This window comes from Tympanuchus pallidicinctus, unplaced genomic scaffold (genome assembly GCF_026119805.1).
Source record: "Tympanuchus pallidicinctus isolate F22 unplaced genomic scaffold, pur_lepc_1.0 scaffold3, whole genome shotgun sequence".
In the NCBI taxonomy this organism is placed as follows: Eukaryota; Metazoa; Chordata; class Aves; order Galliformes; family Phasianidae; genus Tympanuchus; species Tympanuchus pallidicinctus.
Genome location: NW_026294747.1, coordinates 92,762,368 through 92,777,377, shown reverse-complemented (window position 1 = coordinate 92,777,377; position 15,010 = coordinate 92,762,368). Strand labels below are relative to the sequence as shown.

General features: G+C 36.2%; 1 protein-coding gene across 2 annotated transcripts in view; it reads right to left on the bottom strand.

Moving 5' to 3' along the window:
• PLCL2 (phospholipase C like 2) overlaps positions 1 to 15,010 on the bottom strand; it is a 99,188-nt gene that overhangs the window by 66,841 nt on the left and 17,337 nt on the right. The window lies entirely within an intron of this gene.

Here is a 15,010-nt window from a genome sequence, read left to right as displayed (position 1 = left end):
GGCATTAATTTGTTTTAACTTACTATAAACGTTGTATGTAGTCCAAAGTCTGAAGAAAATGGACAGGCTCATTTGCTGTCAGCAGATAAAGAATGATGAATAGCATGGAGAATATAGAGATAAAATTCAGCAGTATAAAAGACAAGGGGTTCAATCATATTCTTTACTTCCCCATCAGCTCCCTAACACATAGCAACAGATGTTAGTAGTATTTTTTTTAATATGTTTTGCCTTGGTTTCTTTGTATGTTGCCAGAGCAGGTTAGTATTTACAGAAGCCTCGTAGCTTGTTATGGTCATAACATTCACCTGGTAATCTTTTCTTGTTGTTGCTGCTTTCTGAAGACACTATTTAGATAAATGACTTCTGTAACCACGAACTAGTTTATGGAACTTGCCTAATTCATTTGGTTCCCTTTGAAGAATGACATTTCCCACAAGAATGGATGATCCTTACATTATTACACATAATCACACCTTTTTATTATATTCTTATTCAATAATATTATTCACCATTTGATAATTATGTTGCTAGCATATCTAGTTCTGATTTTCTTATTTTATTAAAATTAGAGTAGAATAAGGAAGTCTGGTCAAAATTCCTAATTTTCTAGGCAAGTGCACTGAAGTATGTTCTGAAACCAACTTTACTGCTACTAACTTTAAACATGCACTGTGTGTCAAGAACTAAATAAGGATGCAGAACTCCAATTTTTTTTTTAATTAAATAACTTAGATTGCTTTCTACAATTTCTACTTATACATGGTTATGGATGTCCACAGAACAAATAAAAAATATTTCAGGAGCTAAGGTAACTATGAGAGAATAAGCATTCCATGACTTACTATTCCAACTAAATAAAGACAGGGGTAATATTGTTTGCTCTTCCCTTAACTGCATAAATAAATGCAAAGTGCTAACAACACTAAGCTACTTCCTGCTGAGGGCTCACCACTGCAAGAGGGAACGAGGGAAAGAGAGGGGAAGAAAGGTAACTAACACTTACAATGAAGAGTGACAATTATTCTTTATTAGGAGTTATATTTACCAAAGCTTTGCTAAACTATCAAACATTCAGTTGGCTACACTAACGCATGTGAATTTTCCACAGGGCAAGAAAGGTACTTGAATTCTGGAGAATTAAGACATGGAGAGACTTGTTCAGTAGAACAATCCACCACTGCATAACTGTATTCTACCAAAATAGTAGAATTCTACTGAAACTACTTAAGACTTCTTTCCATATCTTAAAACTGCTCTCTTAATTAAAATATTATATGCTCTTGTCTGTTTCATCCAAACACCGATACTGTCAAAGTACCCTGTTCTGCATCTCTTCCTTTCATGTTATATGGAGGCAGACACGTTGCTTGCTCAGCATGTCACAAACAACAAAAACAGACAGTGATTCTGTTTTCCGTAACCTATTGTAATGAAGGATAAACAGTGCTGTGTTTCTTCACCCAGCTGTAAATGTTCATGAAATTTACAGAAACTAAACTGTGTCTGAGACCTCTATTCTGCAATCTTGTCAGGCAAAACCAGCTAGTGGCAGGTAGGTGCAGCAAATCGCATCTTCAAGAGACTTGGCTAGAAAAGTGATGTTACCATATAAATATAATTAACTTTTATAAACCCTTATCATATAAACATAATTAATTTTAATGAATACATGTGAGAATCTTTGGATTAAGTTTCCATATCAGTGTAACTAGTTTATTATATATCTCCTTGTCTTTCAGCTGATTTTTTTTCAGGTAACTAAGGAGATGTGATCTTTCTCACAACCATTAAAGGCAAAACACATTATACAAGAAATACATTCCAGCTACCATTTAAATTTAAAAAAAAAATTAAAAAAATTTAAAAAAATCATCTTAAGGATTTACTTTAATATCCTAGAATGCTAAAAAAAATAATAACAAATCAAATGAATTTTCCATTCTCTGAGCATTCCAGACAGGAAGAACATATGAAAGAACAGCCTCGTCCTAGCTTTGTAAAAACCAAATAATTGCTTCTATATGACAGAAAAGATTACATACTCGAAGAAAATACAGTACAAAAGTGTGTTTTCCCATTTATCAAACATACTGCAGTGCTTATACAGGAAGCCATGCTGCCACACAGAACTTCCTAATTTGTTCACTTCACTAGAGGCACTCATGTTTCAAACTAATTTGCACTGTTCCCTAGTAGAATCACAGCTTTATATTTAGCCAACTTTAAAAGCCTTTTGCTAAGATTATATAGAACAGTATATTCTCTTTATGTCATGTTTTTGGAAGGAACTAGACAAGCAAGCCTATGGTATTGAGAAAATCATTTGTAGCAGATGCCATCAGTTCACTAGAAAAATATACTTGAGTCCTTTTGTTTATAAAATCTTTCACCAAAACCCACTGAGACCATCAGCAAAAATTTTGGCATGATTATCAGAGTTTAGTTCGGCATAGATAGAAAAAAGCACAGCTCTGGAACCAGTTTTGAAACAGCTGACCCTATACATCTTTGGCATACTGGTAGTAGAGGAAAAACTGATTGTTATGGTTTCCAATATTTGGTATTAAAAATATATATATTAAATATTACATTAAAACAAGTAAAAACTCGTCCCTGAAAGTTTCCCTCTCATTCAAAAGTAGTAATATGTTGGGTTTTATTTTTGTTCTTTTTTTTTTTTTTTTTAAAGTGTTTTGTGTTTGTGGGTTTTTTTGTTTGTTTGTTTTTGTTTTTTGTTTTGTTTGTTTTGTTTTTTAAAGACTATTCTGGCCTTCTTTTTATTTTTAATATTAAAATAATCTCTTATTCACATCTTGCTTGAGTCCAAAACACTTCAGCAGAAATAGAAAAAGGACCTGCTTCTACAACAGGATCAAGCTATGACTCTCGTTCATAATATATCATGTTGTATGCAATAGAAAAGTATAATGGAATAGTAATGATTCCGCTTTGGAGAGAAGGCAAATGTAGGGGTGTCTGGGTGTGTATGTGTTCATAAATGCAATCACACAAACACGTAACAGTAAAGGGGAAGGGAGAACAGTCATCTTCCATAGTTTCGACTCCAAGAAGAAACAGTGTCCTTACTGGTACGCGCTTTGTTCTCGATCACATCTATGATAAAAATATATGATTGCATCTAAAATTAACAGTAATTTTGCATAAAATTTGTCAGATGTAGAAGTGCCCTGATTTCTGGGTAACAGGCTTTCAAAACTTAATCAAAACATAGTTCAAGCCAATTTTTCAGAACTTAGATTTAGCTAAGGTAATTACCCAGGTCTGTAGATTATGGGCAGTTTGAAGGCATAACCTCTTTTGCTGGCAGAGTAGTTCAAGTATTTTACTAATGAAGGAAGACAAGTTTGAGTGTTTGCACCTCAAAGTATTGGCTTTCAGTCATACTGCAGACTGAATAAAGCATTTTGGGAGAAAGCACGGGTGGTATTTAGAGCACTGAAATAAACAGGAGATGAGAACGAGGTGGATTTGCTGGCTGTATTACAGGTTGCTGTGCTCCCTCAAAGACAAGCAAATAACGTAATGTTAACAACACATATCAAAGACCTACTGAGAACAGCATGATACACTTTTCTTTCCAATCCAATTCGTTTAACTGATTTTTATTGCAATTTTTCTAAACTCTGTGAGTGTATCCCGCCTAGAATGCGACTATGGTAACCCTATCCCCTGCCAAGTTTTATTTCAGAATACTAACACTGTATTGAAACCTTAAGGTGACAGTGTTAACATATATTCTTGTGTACATTTACATAATGTACACATATCTAAACATATGCATACCTCTCCATATACTTTTGTTTCTGAACACAAAATAGCTGATCTGAAGGTGCTTCAGTTACAAGTCATTATGTCTTCTGTTTTATACTGAAGTACGTTTTACCTGCAGTCCAAAAATCTACTGTCTTCTCAGCCTGGCAAATTATGAGTTGCATGAAATTTCCCATTTCAAGGCCTCACACCAAGAACAAAATCTCATAAAATCTACAGGAAAAAGTCCAAAGAAATAATGAAAGAAAAACACCAAATTTTTAAAGACAAGGACATACCACAATATCACACTTGGTATTTTTCTTGGAAAATAAAAGCAAATTGTCTTATCCACATAATATTACAAAGATGTTCACAGATACTAGCAACTTCAATACTTTATTACACCAAACTCTTCTGACTCCATTTGGCCATGGCTTTTCACACTTAATGAGTCTTGTAAGAAACTAATTATGTTCTGATTTACAGAACCCCAGGAATATAACACTCATTCTACATCCTTTAATAGCTTACATATTTTTGTTTTAGAACTTCCTTTAACCACTCTAACATAAAATACAGTATTCTGGATTTTCAGTGCCAGGCATCTAAGCAAAAATTGTCTCAGCAGCCCTGAAATTACACTAAAGCCATCTAGTTCTAGCAACTTCTGGGATGTATTTAACTGACCCTGTGGTTCACAGTCCCCATTGTCTTCCTCATGAAACTCCCTAGGAAATTTACCTTAATATTGAGTTTTATTTCAGGTGTTTTTGTCCTTGCAGACACCACAACATTTCCATGGTAGGGCAGTATACATCCTAATAATCACAAAGTAAAAACCTCAAATTATTGATCATTTCCCAACTGCAGTACTGACTGACATGAAATTCCAACACTTTATGCTTTCCAATATTGTAAACCAATTGCTCCTCAGCAACAGAGGATAAGACTTTTTTTTTTTTTTTAATCTTTTATTTATTAATTCAGTGATAACACGAAGTTAGAAAGCAAGTTCTTTAGTCAACAGCAAGGACGTGTTTCTTTTTCTATTAATGCTACCATAGCTTGCCAGGAAAATTTCCACTCATTTTGCAAAAGCTAGCTAGTGTTTTTCATTTAAAAGTATTTGCCAAGTCCTCAGCTTACAAGAGCCTTCTAACTACCATTCATAGGGCCATTGATCGTACCGCAAACATTAATTAATCAACCACTGCAATAAAAATTGCAAAGAAAAAGACAGCTCTCAGAACATGTATTTTAAGTTTACAGCCTTTACTAAACATGTGTTTACTAAAATTAGCTTGGAAAAGCACTGGGCCAAAAAGAGTTTAAGTACAGTTTATTCTCTTTCCTTTTGCAGCTGTTTTAAGAATAGATTAAAAAACCTTCCTGGTCCCTTTTCAGGCTATGGGGTTCAACTAATAGAAAAAACAGGCACAAGCAGTTTAGTAAGGATTCACTAACTGAAAGAAGGAAAACACCAATGCAAAAAACTACTTCGATTAGGCTACAGTTGGGGATCATGGTTTAGGAAATGACTATAGAACAACACAAGGATCAGACTTATATTACCGTTCTATTCCAACAGGAAAAGGTCTCCCTAAGAGAGAAAACAAATTGACATCTATAGGTCCCATGGAAGTAGTCAAGCAGGGAAATTATATCAGACTAACATAGCTATGCTTAAATGTTCACCTATTTGCCTGTCTTTACCCGTTACCACCTGTTAACGTCATTTTATTCCAGCAGCTTTCCTAAGTGTTGGCGTGAGGGGGAGACTGAAAATAGTACTTCTAACTAGAAAGAGTGGGCAAAATTAAGCTGTTTTTCATAAGACATTGACAAATGGCATATCTGTAAATTCCTATACAGCTGCCTCTTAAAGAATGGGATTTAACCGGAGAATTCTCCAGTTGTTGTATACTTAGAATAGAGCTTTGAAAAATCTTAAAATCTGCACTGAATCATGTCTTAGATGTAGATTTTTAAGTAAAGTGTGTTCTACCCTCATCTTCCTTCATTTTTAAGCCTGTAAAACCATGGCTGCTGACCTGACAAACTTCTGTAAAGCACCTTTACTGTCTCACCTTTAGACCCAGCAGATTCAATTTCCAATTTCATTTTCACCAAAATGGAAAAGATGCATTTAATGAGTTCCAACAATAGTCTGTGGTTTGACTGAAACCATTTAACACTATCGCTTCCAGGTACCAAGATACTTCCTGTGCAGACAAGAACCCAGACACTTCACCCAAGGAGATTTTACATAGACTACCACTACTGATAAACAGTCTACAGATGGATTTAGGATCTTACGGTCTCGGTATACATAGTTAATCCACTCTGAAACTTGAGTAGTTGCAGCAGATGGTAATCAGAAATCTCTCATCAGCCCCAGAATATCCTCATGGTACATCATCCTATAAATAAAGCATATCCTTTTTCCCTTGGACTGTGGAATTGATTATGAATATCAGAATTTTCTCTGGATTACAGAAAGCTCAGAAAGCTACCATGCTGAAATTACTCACATCTTTTTTTTTTCCTAGGGTTCTTGTTGTCTTAAATCAAGAAGCAAATGCAGTTTTGGAAAACATAGGACTAATTTGAATGTTTATACTATTTGGATTTTATACTATTATTTCTAATAATGGTACAAAGGCAGTTTTGAAGGCAAGTTTTGTCTTAATGCTACACTGAGTCATTTGTGAGTTTTAAAGAATTGTGGCCCGCTAAGAATAAAAACACTGAAAATTGATGACATGACAATTCAAAGAATAAATTAACACTACACATCTAAGAACTAGTGCTATTTATTCAAGGCAGAAAATGATACATTTGAGGTTTGATCACTGTTGATATATAATGAGATACATAAAACCAATTATATGTTTCGATTTGTTTCCAAACAACTTCAACACCAATTCAGCATGAGTCCCTTAACAAATAATCAAGCATTATTACTCCCTAGTTTAATCTTTGTCAGGGGAAAAAAAATCTGACTCAAAATACTGGATTCTTATCAGCTAGTAACAAATTCCTTACACTGTCTATATTGTCTTCTGTTAATTTCTGTCTATTCCATTGCACATAAAAGTATGTGTCTCTTATGTGTTTGTGCCCTTCCAATGCTTCTGAAAAATAAAACCTGAAGCCAAAACTTACATCACCACACTATGATATGCTCTCAACTTTCCTATCTAACTATCAATAAGTAAGATTTATTTCTTCCCTTTAAATTTTTCAAATGAAGGCATCATTCTGAAAATCTAGAAAATGAATGTGGCAAAGTGAACAGCTTTCACAGCTTCTTCTGGCAACATGTTCCAAGTTCTGAGATTTCCTCAGCTGCAGGGCCAAAAAGGGACCTTATTTTCACCCTCTCTAAGGTCATAAAAGTTTCTCAAGTAGAACATCAGTATCAACATTCCACGCTTAATAGGAACTTCCTCTCTTGAAACATTAAAAAAAATATATATATATATATACGTGTGTGTGTGTGTGTGTGTGTATACACAGATTAACCTTTGGAAATATATATATATATATATATATATATACAGATTAATCTTTGGAAATGTATTTATATTAGCAAAACAATTCACTCAGACAACACCATCCAAAAGGATGCAACAAAATGGGATCCATCACAACACGTTGCAAATGGTTAGACTTATCCTGATACATCTTTAAAAAGCTAACACCAGATCAAAACTGAACTTCAAGTTCTAATTTTTAATGAAGATACTTAAGTATCTGTATTAAATGAGAAGGTTTCTACTACAGACCTTAATTACAATGGGCTACCCTGATTTAAATTCATTCATGTATACTTGGGAAGTTGAGAACTAATTCCCTACCTATCTTTCTATCATTTTCTTGTTTACTACCTTGTCAAATTCATGTCTACATTACTAAGAGCTACTAATAGATAACACCAGAATTCTCTACTTCCAAGGTTCATAGCAAAGCAGGCAAGATATTTGATATGAGCTGCAAGGATAACTTTCAAAACAATGCGTTATTTATTATATAGATTAACATAATAAGAGTGACTTCAAGTCATATTTGCAATTTTTAGTTACGTACACTGAAAACAAGAAAAAACAAGGAGAAAAACAAAACAAAACAAAAAAAAACCACAAGAATACTGAGATGCCAATAGGGCAAATACAAATATTTTAGAAGCTTCACTACATTAAAAAACCTTGACAGTATACTTACATAAACACATTACAAAACCAAGCTGCTAATGTTAGAGCTGCATTCTGTGCCCATCATTATTTACAACCAGTGCAAGCTGCTGCATTGTAATTAACTAATCTCTGTTAGTAACATACTCCTATTTCTAGCTGCCATGCTATACAGCCTAAGTAAATGCTAACAGTTACTGCAAGCATACTGACTACAGAATTATCTCTGCAAATTTATTCTGCTCTTGGGTGAAAGATTAAAACTATTTGCACACATTTTGCTAATTCATAAAGGCCAGCCGGAGGAAGAGATATAGCCTGTATTCTATCCTCCAGGTTTTGAATAGAAGTGGATGCAAAACTGCACCACTGTATGTTGTGACAGTGCCTATAGACTCACAGTTAAGGTAAGCATGTGAACACAGTAATTAGAAACTGCCCATCACAGAGTTTCCAAAAATAACTTAAGAGTCCATAGGGCTTCTTTTGTATTCCATAAACTGATAAACAAGAAACAGGCATAAACATGTCTTTCAAAGTCAGGAATTTTATTGAATAATGAGCTACCAGATCCTTTGGTATCAACTCTTGCACAGTTACACTCCTTCTCATTGCTGACAGGGCAAAGAAAATGAACATCACAGAGAGAATAAGGTTGGCATTCATAACTAGAGGCAAGAGTCCTTGAGGGACTTTACCACTGGGAGTGGTAAAAGCTGGGGAAGTCATAAATAAATTGAAAGCAAAACAATCGATCCATGGAGAAGTGTGAGCAGCAAGAAGGTATTTCATCACTGCAGCAAGGGGCTCAATGAGGACAACCAAAGCAAAACAAATGGCACTGGTGAGAAAGATGACAAACGTCATTTTCATTTTCTATGTTTACTTCTACTAAGAAATCAAATAAGATTCTCAGAGTAGAAATTAAGAAATTAGTCATGATTTGATGAAAAGCAAAATGACGGGAGACTCAGAGGTAGAAATTAAGTATCTCAGATTTTGTGCAGGCTGATGAAGATGGAAAAACAGTTCTGCTTCATCCGGAAGATGATGGAATTGGAGGAAAAGGCAGAGGCAGCCTGAAGATGTCTTCAGAAGGAAAGGAGGGGAAGAAAGGGAGAGGGTGATGACTTGTTAGCAGTGTTCCACACAGTACCCAAAAAAACCCTTGGGCCACTTTTTACTGGAAAACAACCCAATAGCAGGCTGAAACTCAGTTTCTAGAAACTGTGTTCACAGAACAGAGATAATAGCACTTTCCCAGCACTGAAGTCCCTCGTGAGGTAAATGTACTGACATTAGCACAGTGCTGCTCAAACACATTGAGAAATGGGAAAGAGGAACGCTGGAACTTCTATTCCTTGAAGTAAACAGTCGCTAATAAGCAGTGGTTCTGTACATGTGTATCTTAACTGAGTAATTCTGGAACTAAAGAAGATAAAGACATCTGTAGTTTACCTTTTTTTTTTTTTCTCTCTAAAGGGAACATTCCTATTGCGACAAGAGCAAACAACATTAGGGAAGTTACGCTACTAATGGGACATATTACTGTCTACAAGAGTACAAATCTTTCTATAAAATGATTCTGAAGGCATATTTGTATATTTGTGTATATATATATGTATATATAAGCTTGGATGATTTTCCTATAATTTTCCTGCATTTTATTAAGAAATTGGTCCTCCAGAATACTGCAAGCTCTCTGATAAAGATTCAGATGAAATGGACAAGTCACATTTTTCATTTCAACTGTCCTCTGATGACACATTCCTGCCATTTAAAGAGAAGGATTTGCTCATGTAATTTTCTGTGAAATCAATATACTGAAATTCATTTGCAACTTTCTGTTCCTGACTTGAAATCAAAAAGGCAGTGCTGTTTGGTTGACCACAAGATCTAGACAAGTTTCCATCCACAAGCAGGTACAAGAGGAATGGCAGGAGGCAGCTACTCAGTGTCACATCTGCCTAGGCAATGAAAAACAGAGTGACATTTAACTCATTTGCTTGAACCAGCAAGCACTACCTTTTATGTCATGTCTTAGTTTGAGAATAGCACAGGAAAAAATCCTCTAATAAAACACAGGAAGTTAATTTTTTACTTTTACTGGTACAACCCTTGCAGTATTGTATTTTTTATGAGCTATGTAACAACTGCTTACTTCTACTTTAGTGAGTGCAAAGTGCTATGTTGATACGGGTTGGCCTTTTCATTTTAAACAAAAAAATCCAATTGGCTCTTTAACTTTCTGCATCATTTCACACTCCATTTGATTCTTCTTCTATTAAACACTATCTTTTTCTTAAATTTTAAAACATTGAATAAAAAAAACCCTACTTTCCACTTGCAAGACTGAGAACACAGTAACAGATGCAAGTACTAGAATCTGGTAGAAAGAACATAAGCTCTTTAAAATGCCTTTATTCCCCACCACCACGAGTCCCCAGCTTCTAGATTAGTACCAATTAAGAACTGGTATGTTCTTCTTACATTCTATTTAACTTTGGCACGTTTTGTATGTTAAGCTACAGCAAAAAGGAGTTTAATAATAATATCAAAGAAAACCAACAGCAAAACCAAATAAATGTGCTTATTTCAATTTAGATATTTTTTAATGGTAAAACATACTTGTTCCATCATTAGCAGTTCAGGTACTCTTCTATCCTTAAATCTTAAAACAAGAGTAGTTTGTCATTCTTGTTTGAATGGGCTTGTTTTCTTCTTGTTTTAATAGGGCTAAGTTTTCCTTAACAACACACTAACAGAAAACCCAACTATTTGGCATTTCAGTAACAGCTGACCAAAACGTGTTTGGCAGTGGATGTTTGCACAGCAATCCTTTCTCTGCAGCTTCTATACTGTGTGAATGAAACATGGTCTACAGCTGACATTTCATCTTCTACGATACTACAGCTAGAGAGAAAAGCAGCCAGAGGATAAATCCAAATCTTGGCACTGCCTCTTCTTGTTCATAGTGTTAATACTGTGCTTGTTTTTAATCTTTTCTCCTTAACGTGTTTCAGTACAGACAACACATGGATATTTCTGGCAGTGGCAAACTCAATGCCAAGGCTCCGGAATTTATTTTTCCATCCATAAGGGTCCAGTCTGCTGCTGCCTGTTGCTCAGCCTTTCTGATGACCTGTTAGCCTGTTCAGCCCCTGCATGCAAGGCTGCTACACTCTGTAAGCAAACCAATATGCAAGCACTTCTATAGCAAAAGGGCTTTCTTTCCAATTCCTGTTTGTGCCCACAAGAACCTGAGACACACAAGGAGCTCTGCAAAAATAAGTAAAATTAACACTGTGTTGTTTTGTAAAATACTTAAAGAAACACTGGAGAATGAAAAATGTACATTCACACACCGATGTGCATGTTAGCTGGCAATCTGCTGATGGCTACAGAAAATAGTAATAGATACACGCCAATTTAATTAGTGCTAATTTAGCACTTGGTGATCTTTCACTTAATTCAAAACCATTCATGTACAAAATTGCACCTATTTGTGCCAAAGCAGTCAGTTACAGGCAAACACTTAATGTCAAGCTTCACATTTCCTGCCAGCATTTAACACTTAAGATTTTTAAAACCCCACGTACATCAAGGAACAACTGTGAGAACCAAATATCACTGATTTTCTTTATATAAAGACAATAAATAATAATAAATTTAATAAATTTACAGTTTATAAATTGTACTAAATCAACCGTCTAAAGCTGGATTTTACAGAAAAAAATTACACAAGAGTTTTCAACTGCAGCTGATTTAAGAACCTGTTCTAAACATCAACCTACTGAAAAAGAATAACAAATGATATCTCATCCAGTTTCTCAAACTGACTCCTCATAAGCTAATTACCTGTATAACAGAGGAAATCAAAGTAGTTGGGCCAATGAAACAACAACTATGATCATCTCTTAGCAGTTTTTGTGTGAAAGAGTTTTTTCCCAAATCATGAATACTGTAGTTTGCAAGTCACGGCACATTCTCTTTGAATTCAAGATGAGTTTTTACCAGCTTAGGAGCAATTAACTGCTTTCAAATGTTACTAAAATGCTAGTACCTCATCAGACTTTCTGACCCACACGTCCTAGATAATTCCTAAAAACTGACATATACTTGCTGAAATCATAAGGAAGTTCAGTGTGATGGGAGGAATATGAGATGAAAGTGAGAAATGATCAAAGGCCCTCTCTATTAAAATTAAACTCTTTACTTCAGCATTGTCAAGAAGATTTTCACGCTCTGTCACTGAGAAGAACAAATTCACATTCTTACCCAAATGACCATGGTCTGGTGCATTGGTTTTTTTTTTGTTAGATGGGAAAATACATCGTAACCTTAAGTTTTGTTATTAACATCAAAATACACGCGCAGAGAAACCCTAAGTCATACACGTGCAAGGAAAAGCATGTATTCTGGTGGAGAAATTTATTACTCTGATGATCTGACTATAGGAGACAGGACTGACCTGGGCTGGCTATGGCAGTTAACCTTCCCAAAGCAGCCTGTATGATGCTGTTGTTTGGTGGCTTACAGCAGCACTGACAACACAGCAGTGTTGTGGCTGCTGCTGAACAGTGCTTGCATAGTGTCAAGGCTCTTCTCACTCTGTCCCCACCTCAGCAAGAAAGCCAGGGGTGGCCAAGAAGCTGCATGGGATACAGCCTGAATCTCAAATGCAGTGGGTTATTCATACCATATAGCATCATACTCAACAGTAATATCTGAAGCTTTATTCTCTTGGAGGTTCACCTTCCAAGGCAGCTGTTCTCAAAGACTGGCTGGACATTGGCATGCTCGTGGGATTTGTCTCACATAGCCTTTGTTTTTTTCTCCCAGCCTATCCACATAATCACAGAATGGCCAAGGTTGAAAGGGACCTCAAGGATCATGAATCTCCAAGCCCCCTGCCACATGCAGGGCCACCAACCTTCACATTTAATACTAGACCAGGCTGCCCAGGGCCCCATCCAATCTGGCCTTGCACACCTCCAGGAACAGGCATCCACAATGTCTCTGGGCAGCCTGTTCCAGCACCTCACCATTCTCTCTGTAAAGAACTTCCCCCTGACATCCAACCTAAATCTTCCCTCTCTCAACTTAAAACCAACTCCCCTTGTCCAGCTGTTATCAACCCTTTCAAAGAGTTGATTCCCTCCTGTTTGTAGGCTCCCTTTAGGTACTGAAAGGCTGCAATTAGGTCACCACACAGCCTTCACTTATTAAACAGTCTTTCTCACAACCCATGAGTTTTCTTGCCTTTCCTGTTCCTATTCCCTCCCCTTGACCTGCAGAGAGTGGGAGAAACAGGGAAGCAAGCAGCTGTCCAAGCAAGCAGCTGGAAGCAAGCCAGGGTCAACCCACCATACATGGCACCATCAAGGTCCTTTCCAGCCCTATTTTCAGCTAATAGAAAACATCACTAGCCCTTTCTTGGGACTAATACCACTGTCCTTTATGTGTGTAAAGACAAATAAAAATATAGAGAAAAAAAAACAATCAAGTGCTCCAGAGCAAGCAATTATATGGGGCAAATATCTGACTAAGGAAACTTCCCAGAAGAAGCTGAATTGGTGTTACGTTCTCGTCACTTTGATACTAACCCTGCATATGCTTCTGCAAGCAGCAGAAAGAATTTCAGATTCCTAAATTAAGTGTCTTTTTACCACGCTGTTCAACAGATGTGTTGCCAAAGCAGTTCCAATCTTTTTCCTCAGTAAGCTTGAAGCTTCCATTTGTTTTGTCTAATCAGTCACAGTCCAGATTGTTTTTTCTAGACTTTGCTTATTTTCTGACTACAGTAATACAAGTGCCCAACAATCTCCCAAGGAAAGATCACTCTCCATATTTGCCTTGAGACATTTTTCCCCAAGGTACTGACAGAGACCCAGAGTTCAAAGCCTCCAGCTCCTATCAAAAGTAACAAATTAATTCTCACTTGTAAACAAAATCACAGTCTGTGAATCCCCCAGGCAGAGATTTCACCAGTCTAAGCAACCAGACTTTACAAGGTCACCTTCCTTAAGTTTTTTGTTTTTATACATAATTCTAATGTTCTAACTTTGTTCTACAATCAAAAGAAAAAAAAACTCAAGAAAATAATAGAATTAGTTTTTATCTTATTTTCTTACAATCAGTAGAAAAACATGGCAGTAACACAGCTTGAATCCTGACCAGGAATTGTGGCATAAACTCTCTCTCGGTGATTTTCAGAGCTGAACACTCAGAACTTCACTTTGCAGAATATTTTCCAATTCAAACTATTCAGAATGATCTGCTAAGGACCATTCAGATCAACTGGATTTCATCAATTCTGAACACCACATACAATCACTGAACGGTTATTTGTTCATTTTCATCTCTTACAAACCACAATCCCCGTCCTGCAGAGCACGAAGGAATAATTTAAATACCCACCACGAGATAGCCACAGGTACCTACATTCAGTGCAAGAACTTTATTAACGAATTCAGCCAGCAAGCAATTTCTGTTAATAAAAGGCCAGCTTGAACTCCTTGAAAAGAGAAAAAAGGCATCAAGAGTGAAGAAAATCTTCCTCTCTCCCACACAAAGAAGTCATCAAATCATTCCAATCATTTTCAGAAATAAGAGCTTCTTTTATACAGGTAAAAGAGGTGAATGGAAGGGAAGGAGAATAAATAAAAGAACAAAATAAGGGGAAATGGTTTTAAACTCTAAGAGGGGAGATTTAGATTAGAAGTTAAGAGGAAATTTTTCACTCAGAGGGCGGTGAGGCCCTGGCACAGGGATGCCCAGAGAAGCCGTGAATGCTCCATCTCCGGAGGCACTCAAGGCCAGGCTGGATGGTGCCCTGGGCAGCCTGAGCTGGAAGCACTGAATAGCACACAGTTTAAAATGACGAATCCTTTGTGGAAGAAATTGTAGGAAGACTGTACATTGAAATAAGAACACAACAGAAAGTGATTATACTTAAATAGTGAATGAGGGTAAAAAAGAGCAGATATTTAAACAATGTAGACAAACAAGATGGAGACACTAGAATTCCAAACTCTCTG